This window comes from Prorops nasuta, unplaced genomic scaffold (assembly GCF_024137725.1).
Source record: "Prorops nasuta isolate Cenicafe-Biocafe unplaced genomic scaffold, Cenicafe_Pnas_1.2 PNAS00017, whole genome shotgun sequence".
In the NCBI taxonomy this organism is placed as follows: domain Eukaryota; kingdom Metazoa; phylum Arthropoda; class Insecta; order Hymenoptera; family Bethylidae; genus Prorops; species Prorops nasuta.
Genome location: NW_027116814.1, coordinates 2,303,998 through 2,323,163, shown reverse-complemented (window position 1 = coordinate 2,323,163; position 19,166 = coordinate 2,303,998). Strand labels below are relative to the sequence as shown.

Genomic DNA, 19,166 nt, shown 5'->3' with positions numbered 1-19,166 from the left:
TTTTCTAAACAAAATAGTTTTAAATTTTCTCGTAATGATTTTTTATCCTTAAAAGTACATTCACCATTTATTTGCAGGGCTTCGGAATCATCAAATAAATCGAGATTAATCTCGACAAGATGAAGGCGAAACCAAAACGAGAACAATTACGTCGATACCGAGATTCTCGGTGTGACTCTCAGTGAAAATTGTTCTTCGTAAAAAAATAATTTATTTAATAATTACATAATTGTTACTTTATAATTAAGTAAAAGACTTAATATTTTACATGAACAAAAATTTTAATACAGATAGTAAATACTTTTGAATTGAAAAATTAAATATTATAGTCATTACACCGATCATTATAACAGCCTTAAAATAACTAAAGGCCTATACCAATCAATGTTATCCTTTCAAATTTAATGAATTCATTATTTCTTATTACTAAACCTCCTGTGATTTCGCTCCCGTAGTTTAATTTCACAGGCCAAAATTGTGATTCCTTTATTCTTTTAATTTTTTTATTCATAAGTGGCGCCTATAGAAATGGACGAAGTCAAATGATAAGTAGGGTATCTTCGACTGTAAGCCTGGCTGCCATGAATTTTTTTGTTAATTTATGCATCTCTTTACTCACACATTATGTTGACATAGGAAAACTGTGAAGCTTCGATAAGTTTCATTGTAGACATTCACGGTTTCTGGATTCTTTACCTAAAACATTATTGCTGCATGGTAATACAAGAATAACATTATTTAAAGAGGTATTACAAAAAATACGATTCAGTTCTAACAATAAGATAGCAGTAGCAAAAATAAATAATCTTGGTGAGGTATCCAGCTGATTCGAAGTTTTACTACGCCAATTTCGTGATGTTATAATACCGTGGCGACCCTGCATTAATAAGCAACGAAGTATGACTGAAAAATGCAAATTTGTAAACACTTATATCCTGAAAAAATTCAAACCAACTTTATTGGAAAATAAAATATTTTTACTAGAAAAAATGTAGGAGTTCATCCCTGCATTAAGGTGTGGCTATTTAATAAACACCCTATATACTTCGTAAATAACAATTTTTTATGTGTGTATAATAAGAACTTTCATATTACGGTGTGTTAAGAACAGAACATTTAACCTTTATCGGTCATAAGTCATCTCTCACGTGAGAGGTGACTTACGATAACGGTTAACAAGGAAAGAGTCCAAAAAAGTACATTTTGTCCTATAAAAAAATCGTTAATTTTATACATTCCTTTATAGTGATTTTATTAAGATTGTCTAAATAACTCCTCATTTGTAATCAAAAGGTTAGACTGGTTCAGGGTCCATTATCTTCTGGCAAAAATCAATACTGGAAACCTATAAAATAACTGATATTAAAAAAGCAATTTTCATGGTTATAGTTTTATTATTTAAGCATTAGTATTATAAATTATTTGATATAGCAAATCAACGATGGTTAGAACCATTATTATTATCAGTTTATATGATGATAATCTTACCATGGATTACACATTTTTTTTTATTTCGTGTGCATGAAAAACGATCTTAGCAACTATAATTTTTTTCAGGGGGCTGAAGTATAAGTCATCAGGCCCATTGAAAAATCACTGTCTGAGGGAACAATTAGCCAAGGATTGGCTTGTGAATAAAGAAGAATAATACTAATTTCAATGGCAAATGCATGTTACAGATATTGCTAATGTAAGGTTAGAAATAAATTTGCCTGTTAAGTATACAAAAAACTTTGTACCCGTTTTTCTTGAAACTACGTTTCAAAAATGTACACGGAAACAAACTCCAACAAATCTTTACTAATCGTTTTGAAATTTGTACCACGTTTTCACAACTAAATTATCTATAGAAGTACGTTGTCTTTCTTTTTTCTTGCACATTTTTTGTCATTATTTATTATATTATCTGCGGATTTTTTTTTAAATTTCTCAAGTTCTTTTTAAAAGTCGCGCCAAATCCTGAAAAATCAATATTTTCAAAAAAAGAATCCTACGTACTTCTATAGCTGGTGATATATAAAATCAAAAGCTTTTTCTTTTTTTATTCTAGGTTCAAAATTGCAGGCGATAGATTTCCGCCCCTTTACCCCTACAACAAACGAGGCACCAGGAGGAAGATATTTCGTACATCCATTATTTTCTTATAAATAATTATAAAAAAAAATCTATTTTCAAGCTTAAATTTTACTTTATGATAATACATAAAAGAATTAAAATTGATTCTACCTTCTTGTCAAAATAAATATTTTCAAATTATCCTATTTTTTCCTTCCTCTATATATCATTGAAAACTCACACCTGAACTGCGAAACCTTTACTAAAATATTTGCTAAGAACTTACAAAATAGTCCTACCAAAACCCAAATGATAAATTTTTACTCGATTAGGACCAATTTGTCTACTGAAAAATGAACCATCTAACATTATAGCCTATTTTTTCAAAGTTAACCTTTCCAAAAGTGTTAAATTGTTCCACAAAGACATATAATCCTAAAATCGTGGTCACATTTTTCCACACTGAAATTAAAATGTCACGAGCACTACAATTAGTCCTTACTCACTACACCATCATTCCCTTACTATTTTATTACCACAATGGTATCGAGGTACCTCAATCCAATAACACAAATCACCTATTGGCCTGTCCATTATCTTCTCCACACATAACGATCATGCCCTCTCTAGTAAGATTACCAGGACCATTGTATACATTCGAGGGCAAGCCTGAACGAAATAGTGTAAAAGTAAGAGTTCCACGTACTGGTAGAGACACTATCACAAAGACAGTAGTTTCGACGTTGGTGTGAAAATGGAGGAATACAGGGGGACGTCCAGACTCGTATAGGTTGGGTGTTGCAACGTTCCAATATTAGTATAAGCAGATCTGTAGTCTGTACAGATTTTCTACACACTCGCACTGTGTCAGTGTATCGCAGGGTAGCCTCCGAACGAGTGGTGGTGAGAACTGGTGGGAAGTGGGAAAATACTGGGAACATAACTGGGAACACAGGGGAGCTGGCTGCAGCCTGCGCTTTCTGCGCGTGTCTAAGCTTGCGCAGCTCCCTCTCCACCCAACTACTGCTAACTCCAGCCGCAAGCAGCAGCGACGAAACAAGCCAGACCGTCGGTTCAGTTCAGTTAGGATCCAAACTCTCCGGTCTTCGGTGCACGTTTAGATCTCACAGCGCCGTTTCCTTTTTCTTCCTTTCTCTCTCTCTCTCTCTCTCTCTCTCTTTCTATCTCTTTCTCTTTCTCTCTCTTACTCTATCTCTATCTCTATTTCCCCCAACTCTTTTCTCCCCCCTCTTCCCCCTCTACATCAGTCTTCAACTCTTCCCATCCACCAATATCACCTCTTATCAACTTATTCTGTCTTACAGCTCACCTAATTTCTTTCCATCGCTTTTTTTGGCATCTCTTCCGGCTACCATCAACCGTCACCTCTCGTGTACATGTAACTCAACCTCGTGTATATGATATATATACACGTACTCTCGACAGTTCTAGGCACGCGACTTGCGCCGAACTGTGATCGGCTTTTCTAGGATAACGTCACGTGGATTCGTCTCTAGTTTTACTGTTAGCATGGACTACGTTCGAATCTGAAGCCATTCCTGCGGGATTAATTTGTGCTTCGGTTGGAATCTTGATACTCTACTGTCAACGTAAGTTTTTGCTCTTGTACATTTTTTACTTTGACAGATAAAAACTGTTGAGGCGCTACTCTCTTATACAGCAATTTTTTATACACTACTTTAAAATATAAACGTGTCATTCTTTAGAGTGTAGTGTTATGTTTATTTCAGTTTTTTATCATAGTTCTTTGGTTAGTTTGTTTTGTTTTTTTTATTGTGTTCTTTTGGTGCTACGAAGAATTTTGTTGTGTTTTTGCAGGGGTATAGAAAATCAGTAAGAATTGTTAAGGTTTATCATTGTGAGTCGTCTAATCTGATAGATTAGAGGAGTATAATGTTTTCCAAGAAATTGCTACAAACAGTTATCTGGTATTTAGTGTTTTAGTGAGATTGCAGGGGGATTTTGACATTAGAGAAGTTGGATTCTTGCATCACGTGAAGATTCACTAGAATAGAAGAGAAGTGGAGGGTTGCTGTGTGATAGTTTCCCCCTTTACCATATTCCCAATATATATATATATATATATATATATATATATATATATATATAGGAATTGCTGAAATAAACGGACCTACTCGTTTTAACTTTCACTCAGCAATGTGTAAACACTCGAACAGTTCTTCTTTCTTCGGATCAAACTTTTAAGCCAATTCTTTTTTCTCCCCTATAAAGAACCCTCGAATCGTAACAAAGCCTAAAAGCTAGTGGTATTTGTACACTTTGGCAAAATAGTTTCTGTTTAAATACATTATATTTACAATACATCCAATTTGTCAGTATATCATTAAATTCTTATTCATTTTGAAAATTTTATTAAGTTCTTCTTTCGAAAATTAGTTTTTAAAAGATTCGTAACGTGTATCGTGATTTTAATAATATCATTAAACTCACTGAAAAAGACATTTAATCATATTACCACAATCCAATAAAGCAATCATTTTTATGCAGCCAACAAACAAGCGTTCGTTATTCAATTACTTCTTTTATTAATCAATGTACACTCTTTGTAAGCAATATACTCGCAAAGCCAGTTAACAATGACGAAATGTATAAATTAGAATATTATGATTAATTACAGAAGACAAAATATTCTATATTTTCCCTTTCCTCTATTTTTACATCAGGCCTTATCTGCACAGTTATGAAGGATTAAGGATTACTTAATTTAAGGCCTCATATTGGTCTGGAGTGCATTCCGATGAAGTCTGCACTATAGAATATCGGTTGATTGCTCTCCAATTAAAAAATATCTAATTGAGAAATATTTAATCTTCAATAACTTTTTAATTAACATCTCTAACTTTTAAAATGTTATGAGAAACTTGACTTTAGAATTATTTATATTATTCAATTTTATATGATTGAACAAAGTTAACCGGTTATTCGGTATAAAGAATTATTTGTAAAGACTAAAATAATATTTATTGTTCCTACTAATATACAGGATATACCATTAAAGACTGGCCAGAAAACACACAAGTGAAAATTCATTTCTCTTCGAAACTATAGAGACAGTGTATACTAACACAGTGACAATGCAGTGAGAGTGTGTGAGTGCATACCACTACGAAAATAGCTCACCAAAAATGACAAAAGTTATCGATAGGAAAAACGTTGATGGCATCCATATTTATTACTATACATCCTCACCATGCAATGGACACTGCGTTGATATATATGCTCACATAACGAATCACAAATATTAATTTTTTATTTAGAACCTTTCAAAATGCAAAGAAGTAAAAGCTTCGAAAAGATTCTTTCAAAAAAATATATATATCACTGGTAGACTCAAAAAAATAATTGAGCCTTACATCCAAGCTTTAATAGACCTTTATTGGTCAACTATGTATTTATTGATTCAAAATAAAAACGAAAATATTTATAAATTTGGTAATGGTATGCATCAATCGGATTTATTAAAAATTATTTTCTGTGGAAACTACTATTTTTTTGATAGATTCATGATAGAAACGACATGAAGTATAATAATTAAAATTTATGTTGATCATTTTTTTAACAAAAATATGAAAATATTCATGTGAAATATTAAATGATATTTTCAACAAATTTTTTTAAAATTTATCATCGCAACCTTCTTATTTACACAGTAAACGTTGCTCTATTGTATCGACTAAAACACAAATTCCTTTAATTCTAATAATTCACGCATAAAACTATTTCGATTATTGTTATTATGATTATTGAGAACGATCTTCATCCAATTAAAATCCCTGGTTATCGGTTTCCCCAGGAATTGTTACAAATTACTGTTTTTAATTAAAAAACAAAAACATTAATTGATTCTGTCCAAAAAGAAGTATTCATCCAAAGACTGCCTAATATATTACGGTTGATTAAATTACTTGAATGATGTTTTTTCAAGTTGACCTCATAATTCTCATTTTGATAGTTTCTTTATTCGATCTTTCGATAAATATATATTTTCAAGACGTATTTCACTGAAAAGTAAAAGAGCATTCATCGTAGGGAATCGGATTTTCAGGCTCAGGTTTGGTCAAACTTAAAATCAAAGATCACGCTTGGACGATCACAGTCCTTAAGCCGAGTTTAAAGTTTGATCGTGCGGCTACGTCGGATACTGATAGCGATATGTCCTGTTATCTCTCATTGTTTCAAACTACTTCTCCACGTCCTCTCGGAAACTGTTCATTCCTAGATCTCATCTTTTTTACCAAATTTCAATAGAGAATTTCTACGCAAAGAAATATTCGAACCCAATAAAAACCTGAAACGAAATTAACCAGGTATATGCTGACATTCTGGCATGTAATGAAATTCACGGTTCGACAATTATTCCTCGTTTTTACGTCTGCAATTTGAAAAGCGCGAAATCCACAGGGGTTCGATTAGATTTTACAAAAAGCAAACATCCAATTTATTCTCCTTTTCACGCATGCTACCAGCAAAAGCGAATGGGCGTCGAATTAATAAAGGGAATTCCTGGAAACTATCGAAATGTCGAATGAGCTCGATTATTTTTGCCTCCATGTAAATAAAGCATGTATGTCTATGCATCTGCAATGGAATTATGCTAAACTGCATCAGATTATACTGAAATCGATAGAACGTTTCTATCGAAGGATTCGTTCGAATAAATCGAAAGTTCTGCTGACGTTTTCTTGTTTGTTTAGTGTGGGTTTCTATGAGGATTCAAGAATATTTAGCAGTTAGCTCGCGTTGAGACGATAAACCATCAGCAGAGCTGAAAGTTTCTTTGTTCACAGCAGCTGGAAGGTTGCATCATTAAGATTTTTCAAGCTTGAAAACTCAACCCTGCGTCCATAATGCGTCTTGTACCAGCATGAATACCTCTACAGCTTCCAATAGTCGGATCCTTTGAACTGGGCGAGCACATCCTACGAAAGGACTAACCTTACCTCTTTCTCACTTACATTTATTCGCATGTATTTTACCCTATATGCTCCCCTTGCATTCTACACACTTATCCATCCCTTTGCTTTTCAGTATTTTCGAAAAAGATACTCACTTGTTCCTTGAACAGTTAGGTATTTTTTATGAATATATTTGTCAGGCAGAAACAATGACAGTATTGATTTAATGTTTATTAAAGTTTGGTTTTTTATTTCAATTTCAGTATAACCGAAGAAATATCAAGTTCTGAATTGTTTAATAACGAATACCAACATCATAGAATGCTCCAATAAATGTAACACCAAACGTAATTTATTAAATAACACTTGATTTTATTGAAAAGTTTGCAAAAATCACCGGAGAGCTTTCAGGTAATAAAAAAATTGCTTTTTATCAAATAATTGCTTTGATTTCTTCTCTAAAAAGACTGATTCGATCCAAACTTTATGAGAGATTTAAAAACGGTTGTACAAATATTTTAGCAGGTATAAGCCTATAGATGAATTTAAAATATGTATCTTGTAAAAGTACGTGTTAAGTTGTAAATTTATTATAAGGTTTTGGAAAGCTCTTGAGGTAAACTTTCTAAATAGGCAACAATGTAATATATAATTTAATTGAAATTTTTATAAGCAATATTCACAATGCTATTCAGCATCCAATGGTTTCACCAATACTATCGCACAATTCAATTCTAAAAATTCTACAACATTTGTCTAGGTTATGTTTCTTTAACATGCCTGTAATTCGAGAGATTTTGATAATACAACTGTGGCTGATCTTAAACATCCTCTTAAATAATATTATTACTCCATAAGAGATGTGTCAATGTAAAAGTATGATTTTTATTGATAAATAACATAAAATTGTCGATGCATGTCTCTCTAAAGCTACCACTTCGTTTATTAGGTTTGCTTAAACAAATAGAAGTTCTTGTAGTATTCTTAACTATTAGCTGGTCATTAATTTTACAGCAAGGGATAATTAACAGATCGAACCGTTGAAGACTTCCAATACTACACTGTTAGAGCTACGAGATCAAACTTCAACTTTTGTACTTTTCTAAAATTTGTATGTAATATTTAAATGTTAATTTAATAAAATAGATGTTTGGAATTAGCAAAATCGAGTTTTAAGTTTGTTAGAAACATTGGAGAATGTAGATGAAAATGGGATGAATGGCTTTTTTTTACTCAATAGGCTATAGGTTCGTTTATGGCCCAAAAAGTTATTTAAGGGTTAATAACACTACGGGGTTTTATAGCATTTTTTTTTAAATTTTTGTCTTTTATTACAATAGAATGGGTTTAAAAAAAAGTATTGTTAATTTCACAATGAAATGTTTAGCATTGCTTCAAAAAATGAATGCAACTAACGTATTCAAATTGTTCTGTAGTTCTATGTTAATTTTAATAATATTTCTATTCTTCTTATTCTAAACAAATTAATCTTAAATAATTAAAAAATTCATATTTCTTATTTTAATAATTAAATCGCAACATTTTTTTTTTGAGGAAATTTCAAGAGGAACAAATAGTACAGGTCACTAATTTTCGATGCTTGGAAGGTAGTTCTGAGAAAATTCGAGGGATGTGACCTCACCCCTATCGCCATAAAGAAATAAAAAAGCCCCTAAATAGAGGGACAATCTTGATCTTTTTTAAAACAGCATTGCACTCAGGATGAAGTTTCTGATGGGACTAAGAGACACGGTGGTGCCTCGGCGGCAACTACATATACGCAAGTTTACGTATATATATAAATAAAGTTTGGGGAAAAATTCTGGGAAGCCCTAAAAATTTCGAGAGCTAAATATTTTAGAAAAAAAAAATTACGAATAATTCTCAGTACTTAAAAACATCTATTGGATGGTTATATTGGTTTGACCTTGATAAGCACTTTGAAGGTCATACGAAGGTCGTCTGAATTTTTTTAAATGAAAACCTCAATTTTTTTATAAAATTTTTTTATAAAATTTTTTTATAGCTTATATTTCAAGTACCTTCAAAACCGTAGTTTTCATTATTTCATTTCATCCAGTCAATTACATGATATTTCGATTTGAAAGTATACGTATTAGGTAAGCGATTATGAGTTTGCCCATACGTGAAAAAGTCACGCACACTACTACTCCAGACCTACAATTTTATAAACGGTGTAATGCAGGTCATAGGAAATATTTCTACCTTAGGTTCTTCAGACAACTTCCAGTAAGAGAATGCAATAAAATTATTTTCTAATGATCGGTTGTTTCATTTATTGGTAGCATTTATCTGCTTGGTAAAAATTACAAACTGTAGTAAATTCTATTCAATTTCAAGATTTATCAAATGAGTAAATTTATCCAGACGTTTGCCAATAAGTGGAACAACCAGCCCTAAGTCTTACTATTTTTCAATTGCTTCATTTTCTCATTTATATTATAACAATGCTTCAGCAGTAAGTGCGAAAAAAAAGCGCTCATCCTTATTACCTTCGCATACTCTATTTTTTAATCTTGTAAATAAAACAGTATTATAGGCTAAGTTCAAAAATCAAATATTTCAAAACAGAACGAAATTTAAATAAAGAATCATTGCACTATTTTACTTGGAATATTGTTTGAAAAGCATATATAGTCAATATATTTTCTGTAACTCGCGTTAGATTTGTTTATACAATTTTAAATAGAGATATCTCGTAAGCGACTGGCTGACATAAAACAAAAATGTGATTTTTTAAATTATTGAAATGAATTGTAGAAATATGAAAAAAAAAAAATAAAGGATTGCACTTAATAATTTTAAAATTACCATTATTAGGTCCTTAGCATGTTTCCCAAGGTCAAAATGTTGTAACCATCTGATAAAATTTTTTAAGACAATATTCTTTTATTTTGCAACATTAAAAAAAAATGTAATTTTCATGATTTTTAACAGTTTCGAGATATATTAGAATCTTTGTATTCGTAAGATAAGCAATTTTAGATTAACAGGCAAATAACTTAAAAAATATCCAAAGTATATGAGAATTTATCAAGTAAAGTTTGTTTTCATTCGAAGAGGACGTGTTATGGTACCCTTGATTTGACCTTCAAAAACTATTTAGAAAAGTTGCATTATGATCACCTAGGATTTTTAAATGCAAACTCTTACACATTTTAAAGTAGCCGTGTAGTTAATCTCAAGAGTTTTCCAAAGCACTATATCGATTTATCTTTTAATCGTGTGATTCACTAGATATTTTGATTCGAAATTGGATATAGCTGTAGGTTATTGACTTAAGTAACACGTATCCACTGCGCATACGCATACTTAGCTGCTCACCCATTTATAATTTAAAATTGACAATTTCAGTAAACAATAGAATAAAATGATAAATATAGTATTTTTAAAGACTCTTGAGATACGTTACAAAAATATGTAACAAAAATTAACCCCTTCCCGTACAATTTAATAACAAAAAAACTGCATGAAATTACAATTTAATTTTTATTGTAAAAAAATTGTTTAATTTTACCGGAAGAAGTTTACCATATCTATTTAAGAAATTGAAAGTCATCTTTACATAGCGATCATCACTCCAACCAAGGTCAAGCGAATATCACCATGCTCCGCCCCTTTGGAAATAAAATAATTTAAATTCGAATCTATATATTACATATTTAATATTTTTTTAACAACTTACCTTTCAAAATTAAAATAACTCTTCCTGCACGTTGCCAGTGACATGTTAAATTAAACTTCCATTCGAGATAAAAGATGCTTAAAGAAAATATTCCTTCTACTAGATTACATCAAGAATAGTCTAAAGAAGCTTCAGAAAATAATAGCTTCGCTCCTCGACTATCCGTGCAATAATCGTCGTAGAGGAAGTCAGTCGTGTGGAAGGAAATTATCGTATTGTTCGAGAATTGGAAAAATCCGAAGGATCGTGGATCTGCAGGATCCTCGAGGGTACGAAGGGTTGTTAAGAAAAAGCGTTGTGCGATACTGTCATGGGAATTTCTTGAATGAAAAGAAAATAGGTTTGATGGAGAGTGACAGGGGGTAAAGTTTGGAGGTCGTGGCAAAAAATTTAATAACCAGCAAGGATGCTGAACACTGTGTGGCTGTTCTATCGTGCTAAATCACGACGCACCTGGCACCTGGCACCTGGCCTTTCTCGCTCCCCTAGAAGACCTCTCATTCCTTTTTTCTCCTAACATTTTCATCCTACATCGCTCCACTTTCTTCCACCGCAAGATATTTTCTTCCAGCAATATACCCTCTTTCGTCGATTCCACTCTAATGAGATAAATTGATTCCTCCCAAATTCTAACGATATCTTCGACTGAAATTTTCTATTGCCTTTTTTTTTAAACGAACCAATTACTCAAGATCGTGTATCGTGGTATTCGTGTGTTATTATTATTTGCCCTTTTTGTGGCGTCGAATAATAGCCATTGTAATTTTTCGGTACCGGGTACACCAGGTAAAGCTTGTTCAATGGATTCTATAGACACAAAAAGCTAATGGAATCGATAATGGCGTGCTTGTTAGTCTCGTAAAGTCTTAATCAAACGAAAAACACGAATAATTTTCTTGCGTTGTTTAAAGGGTGACATTATTGTAGTAATTGAAAGAGAAAAGGGTTTTTTGATATTCATTTTTTTTTTTTAGAAGGGAAGTAAGTAAGAAAATATTATTTACGTGTGTTGTTAGGTATATATTAAGCTTTAAAATAAAAAATTGTTATTAGTGAATATTGCAAAATAGCAGTACTGGAGCCATTCTTCTAAAGTACTGAGGTGCTCCATATAACGTAGTATAGCTCCAACAATTTTAAATATTTATGTTTAAAAGTTTAAATACGTTTTTGAAATAACATTTTGAAAAGAAATATGTACGAAATTTTTAGTAGGGTAATTTATGCAAGTGTTTTTCATAAACAAATAATTATCATTTTTTGGGGATCGAAATTGAAAGTTTGGGGCCAAATAAAAACCAAGCATAAATTAATATTATAAAAATTCTTACCTGTTTCTTTTTAGATTTTAAAGATGTGTTTAAAATTAGGAACGAAACTATTGAAAATGTTTGGAGTTGTGCTGTATTCTGTTGAAAATTCAATACTTTAGGAGAATAGGGTAGGCGTAGCTACTTAGTACTAAGTTTCAATGAAAATATTTTGTTTAATACTTCAATATGTAGCTAATAACATATATATATATATATATATATATATATATATAATTAATATTTTATTATTTAGTTTTCTTTCATAAAAAAATTGTCAAAAAACATTTTTTTCGTTTTAAATTGCTGAAGTAGTGTTACCCCTAATTGTTCATTCTAGTATTAATAATATCGAGCTGTTACTTATAAATTAATTTGTTTATCTTTGTATCGGATAAGAAAGATATCACTATTTGTTCTCCAATACTCAACTGTGAGTCTGTGCAAATAAAAAACTTTTAAATTTATTGACACAAAATAAACTAAATAATTTTAGTATAATATTCATTCATTAATTTAACTTCGTCGCTTCGTATAGAAATTTACTAAATATTCTACATCGATTGAACCAAATTTAAAAAACACATTATTAAGAGGTTCCATATTTGCATAAAGATCCATTGTCTACTATAATAACATTACACATTACATATCTATGAGACTCATCAGAATATATTTTTCTGTGTTTCACCGGTGACGAACATGCGTTTACACGCGATTGTATGGGCGAGCCGAAGATTAATGGCTTGGGGACGGTAATCGCCATACCAGTGCACCGGTAATTATCGTAAGCCCTTTGTTGGGATAACTTTATTAATGGAATTTCACCGTAGACGCTTTTCGAACCCTTTTATTACTTAGGAAGAGTCCACCGTTTTATCAAGAATAAAAAATGATTCTTACAAAAATCTTATACAACACACATTGGAGAATAAAGGATACATGTTTTCGTTGAATAAAACAGCGGACAAAGCTTATAACGGAATTGGGATGAAAATTCTATAAACAAATGGGATTATCCGACGTATATTTTCAAAGACTCTCTCTCTCTCTCTCTACTTGTTCGGTTAGACCAGTTGCCAGGAGCGAAGATGCGTATCTCCAAAAATAGGACTGTCATGGCATGTATTGTGCTTGTTCCAGTGTTTCTCATTTGGGATACACCGCTACCTTAGCTGTCTCGATGATTCACTCTCTTCTGCTATGTGTATAGTATATATATAGCCCTCCCCCTCCCTTGTTATGTCTAAAGTTTTTAGTTAATTCGATCGTCCAGCAAACATCTCAAGAACCACATCATCTACACGTCTCTGTCCCAATCTAGATCCTAACGTCAACAACTTATGTCATCCCATGCATTTTTTTAACGTATCTCCCCTAACTAAAAATGTGATTCTTTTCAGATTATTTTTGTACGTTTGTCAGTCTGCAGTCCTAAAATATCTCCTGTGCATGGTGTCGAGAGGGGTTCTAATGTGTCCTCTGAGAAATACACCACAGACGACATTAGCAAAAGAATTCGCGTCTATAAACATGTGGACATATCCGTAACGATGGAACAATGTCCGAAACAAGTAAAAGGGAGTCATAACGAGTAACATTGAGAAATATTGAATGTGCTGCATTATAACAATACTGCAGTGCTTATTAAAACAGTTTTAAACTGACTGTTGTACGAATGCTGCACATTATTGGTGGATCGATATTTCAGGAAGGGCGATAGTTGATGGAAAACAAAGGCAGTTGCAAACAAAACATGTTTGCAAGAGCAAATACATATTTGCTTTGCCAGGGGTGGTTCGTAACTCGTTGGTTTTGGTCTGCATTTTTTCTATAACAGATTATTTTTAAACTCTAAGTTCTTGGACATTTTCAAAAAACTCTTTTCCAGACGCTGATCAATATTAGCAGCGTCCTTGATAGCATTTGTTGGAGTTTTGGAATGAGTATTAGTTAATAGCATGTATATGTATAATAAGTTTTGGAATAGCTATTTGCACTTGGATTACTTACTGTAATTAAGGAAGTGGATTCTGCAACTGCCTCCGTACTCTACCTAGTATAGGTATTTTAACCCTTCACCTGTAAAGCTAGATCTTTCATGTCTGTGAGCAAAAATAATGAATTCACTACTTTCTTACTGAGTTGCTTCGTTTATTTAACAAAAACAATAGGCGAAAACATATTTTTTTATCCTTTTTCGATTATTGTATGAAACAGAAGATTTGAAATATTACTATTTTTTTCTGAAGTTTGGAGTTTATTGATGGGGTCAAAGTGGTCGTGAAGGAAGAAATTCGACTTTTCAAATGGAATGTACCGAAGTAACGTTTATAAACAAAGGTTTAAAGAAATAACATAAAAAACTATATAGAGGTCATTTATTGTATGGAAAATTCAATTTGTTATTATATCATACAATTTTTTTGGTTTTTCGAACTTTAAGACTGCTGAATGGTCTATCCTAAATTACTTACTAAACTAAGAGCAATGCTGCTGTATTAAGAATAAAAGTCGTACCACTTATACCTGTAATTTCTTATATCTTTAATTTTTTGCGTCTATAGCTACTTCTTCAATTTAGCTATGCACTGGTAAAATTTCTGTTTTTTATTTGGCTTTTATCAAGAATTTAATTGACTTTAAACTTTTTCTGATTCATTTCTGCATTAACATGTTATTTCAATTTATAAACATTCAACCGTTTGAAAATATCAAAAATGTCACATAAGATTTTTATTCTTAACATCGCAAAGGTGCAGTTGTACAATGCTCTGCTTCATTTGTAGTAACTTGTAATTTTTTACTCAAAAAAGTATCATTCTTTCCACCTTAATTTACTTACACAATCTTACATCTCAAACGAAATCATTTAACCAGACATAAAAATGCTCACTCGAGATCAACCACAATAGCAAATTTCATTAAAATGATTTAAATTCCAGGAATACCAAATCCTAAACAAAACACGTAAATTTTCATATAAATAAGTCAAGTACACGATCATAGTTCTACTCATCTATTCTGGTACATACGAATTGTAACATATAAGCGGGCCAAGTTCACGCTTGAGAGATTATCTGGCCTGTCCTGAAAGGTTGCGAGCGCGAAGACAGGTCGGCAAGTTTGCGCACTCGCGATGATAAATCTACCCGGAAACCACAGCCGGAAACTTTGCAAGAATTTCCATTTCCGGTGTGACAAATCACCGGTTAATTGCCAGCTGTTGCTCGAGCCTTTTGCACGAGATGCGAAATTCGAGTAGAGACACGTTTCGTGCCATACCCTCACATTTCTAATCCGTTATTTCGGACTAACCATCGCAGAAACCACTTTCCACCTTGAAGAATCTTGCAGCAGCGAAACGGATGCAAAAGACACGAAAATTCCTCGTGTCTCGTCGACGCCGTTAAAACTGCGGGGGCCGAATATCGGCAAACTAATCTAAGCGCCACGATACGGACAAGATCGATACACCCCTCAAACATACACGGTATCAGTGTTTCCCATTTTTCCATTACGCACACTTCTATGTATACATCCTGTCCAAAAGTCGTTATCAACTTTCATCCAGACCTTCATCGCTCCATCAGGAAGATACGTTTATCTCGATGCAATTATTCGTTGATCCGATTTGCCCAGAAGTGTTGTCCCATTATTCTTCTCATCGGAACAAGGCTCCGAGATTTCTGCGCACATTTCAGTTTTTTACTATAGTCACTAATAGGAATCCCATTATTCTCTTCATCAGAAAAGGGCTCGGAATTATTTGCACATTTCAGCTATTTACTACAGTCGCTAATAGGGATTTTCTATCAATGACTATAGTAAATAGCTGAAATGTGCAAATAATTCCGAGCCCTGCATCAGAAGAATATGGGAGTCGCGCGTTTCGTTTTCATGGAAAGTGTTTGGAAGAGGATGAACGTGCGAGTTTTGGGCAAAACGTATAGGAGGCAGAAGGTGTCTGCATCGGTAATGCGAGCAACCACAGGTGGTGGTAGCGATTGAACGATGCTTTGGCTCCTCTTCAGTGATGAAGAAAACCGCAAGACAATTTTGGTGCCCGGAACAGCTACCTAGACGTCGCCACATCGATCGACCTTGCATCAAACGAGAGATGAGAACCAAGAGACCCGATCCGGAGGACCTTGGGATTCAATAAGAAGATAGCTTGTGTTGGTGCCGTTTGCGTTACGCCCTTTTCAATTCCCTTAATTTCCATACCTATAGGTAGGCATGGACCTACCTGATTTTTCTTCGCCTCCTTCGCTCCACCCTACCTTATCTCCACCCTTTCATCATTTTTCCCATTCTCGAAGCCACTTCATCTTGGTTCTTCGTTTTCTCTTCGTCCTTTCTACCATCGCTGCCTGGAAACCTTCTTCCCCTTCCATTTAATTTTTTTTTTCAATTTTTCTCATTTAAATTCCCATAAACCTGCTTTACGATCTCGATTTTAGGGTTTTTTATTTCGATGTTAAATTCGGAAGTCTTTTCATGAATTCGAGAGGCCCTGGTGTTTCATGGGACATGAGAATAGCGCAGGGTGTTTAAAAAAAACCCTCGATCCTTCTTGGTGCCCGTAATAAAGCATCAGCAGTAAAGTGTAAAAAAAACCAGTTGTATCCATCCACATGATTTAGGGAAGAGGATTCTTTGAAATCTTCTTAATCCTAGGTGTGTTCCACGAGGCACGTTCTTCGTTTCACAAAAATACTACCTTTAATTCCTTTTTTAAACGAGGTCATCTTTTTTTACCAAAAATTCCAATATTCGATCACAATTTTTTTCAATCTCCGTTAAACTTTTGATATTTTTCACCATGGCTGATAAGCTTCAACGAAGTTTTTGTCAGATTTTTAAATTATTCCAACGAGAAATTGATGAACGATTGATGAAATCCTCATTGATTGGAATTTGCTGAAAAATATTTTTTTTAAACCTTTTAAATCTATAAAGAGAGAGAGAGAGAGAGAGAATATAGTATCGAAAACTCTATTGTAGACATTCTCATTCAGACAGCAAACAAATTGGCTAATCATCTAATTGTAAATAACTACAGTAAACTCTATAGGACTCCCAACAAAAATAGAATTTCTAAAAGGGAAAGGCTTTTGCAATTAAATTCGAAAGAACTCTACAATAGTCGTTAAAAAATGGTACAAACAATAACTTATATAATCAAATAAATCATTTTGTCTACGTTTTATGTGAATATGATAAAAAATTTGACAAAGCTTCCAAAAAGAGCATCCATTGGAAATGTGGTATCTGTAGAAAATACCCTAGAAATTTGTACAGAGTATCTTATTTTAAAAGTCCCAGGTAAATAGCTTGAATAACAAATAAGTTGCAAAAAAATATATCAAACAAATGTAAAATTACAAAAGGACATATCATGTACGAATATAAAATTAGTTTTTATTGATATATATATATATATATATATATATATATTGAAGGTCATAAGAAATTCATAAAATTTTCTTTAAACAGAGACTACTATTTTTTTATTGCACATATTTTTGTTGCTTATTTTAAAAGCTTTTCAAAACATATTATTTATTTATCATTTCATCTAATTTTCACTGGACATATCGCTTCAAAATTATAGGGGAGAGTTGCTTAATTTGGATTGCTACTTTAACTAAACCACCGATGAAGCTTCGTTCATATAAAATATTTATAGTTTTAAATTGTGTTCAAATATGGAATGCATAAATATAGTAGCGTGCCGCTTCAGTTTATTTCGTTAAACGTTGTTTAGTTATCGCAAATACACATAATTCACTTTATTACAAATCACTGATATAACTTATAATAAGAAATAAACAAGGAACCTTAATGTTTTAAAATAATAGCAACAATTTTATTATTGTAATTTCAGAAAAAGCAAATCTATTGAACCAAGAATAGTCATTATACACTTTTTAACCATGTTAAACATGTGTTTATTTTATTCTTCAAAAATTGTTAACGAGTTTTTCCAGTTGAACCAATTTACATATTTCCTAAATTGGACCATGTCACATCACGTCCAATAATAAGAAATTCAAAGCTTAGTTCGTCAGGTTTTCAAAATAAACAAATATATCAGAAAGCTGATATTACAGCATGCTACTTTAAGAAATATTACTAGAAAATGCTAGGAAAAAAAATAATAATATATCCTTAGCTTTATACTTGATTTTATTCAATGTGTGAAGGAAAAAACAACAAAAAATGATCCAATGCTCAAAAATACAAACACTTGATCTTAAAAAAGTGAACTATAAAGAATTTTATTACATCATTTGTGCTTTTTATAATTGATTATTTATTTTACGATACTATCTTTCCACAATAAGAAACATAGGTTCTTCAATTAGCCTGAAATAGAATATATTTTGAACAAAGATTTTATAGCTTTCATTTATGGCTAGAATGTTTACTTATAAAATTCAAGAGAGGGTTACTGTCGACAAGTTTGAAAAATTGTTTTAATCTAAGAAATGTTTTTTCATATAAATTCATTATCTCTAAAAATAGATTTCTACATGTTTTATTCTTCTACCAACAGAGAGTGCATTCTAATTTTACTGATACTAAAAAATTCCAAATGACGTCAGCAACACCTGTTAAATAAAATCCTGAACCAACCTGCGCAGGGCGTTCTATATTTTGTGAGTCGACAGGAGAAAAAGCTAAAATATTATTAAACTAGACTAAATTAAAGAGGATCCTTATTATTTTTTTATTTTCGATAAACTTTCAAAAGTTAAAATAACAGTCGTTTCACAAACAATAAACGCAGTAAGTAAAATCCTTTTTTTACTTCAAACAGTTGCCATTTTGACATCTGGAAGTTTTCAATAAATTAAAAATGATAAAGCATCCCAAATTTAGTCTAGCTCAATAACATATATTTAGTTTTTTCAGATGACCTGCAAAGCTGTAGAGCACGCTCCTAGACTAGTGCAAGATTCGATTTAATAAGAGCTGATGATACATTTTTAGATTTTCTTATATAAAAAATAATTAGAATATACTCTCCATTGATAGAAAAGGCCCTGTATACATAAACCTATTAGGGCAAAATCTATTCTGTTCGACATATGAACAAATATTTTAAAGGGCCTTACTTCACTGGTGGACAAGACATTTCCACATCACGTA

At 32.2% G+C, this 19,166-nt stretch overlaps 1 protein-coding gene across 1 annotated transcript in view; it reads left to right on the top strand.

Annotated features, from left to right (window-relative positions):
- Window positions 1-3,158: 3,158 nt before the first annotated feature.
- LOC136779708 (carboxypeptidase N subunit 2-like) overlaps window positions 3,159-19,166 on the top strand; it is a 62,425-nt gene continuing 46,417 nt past the window's right edge. Inside the window, exon 1 of the mRNA XM_066737446.1 lies at window positions 3,159-3,665. The gene's annotated coding sequence lies outside the window, so the exon portion shown is untranslated. The remainder of the gene's footprint in view (window positions 3,666-19,166) is intronic.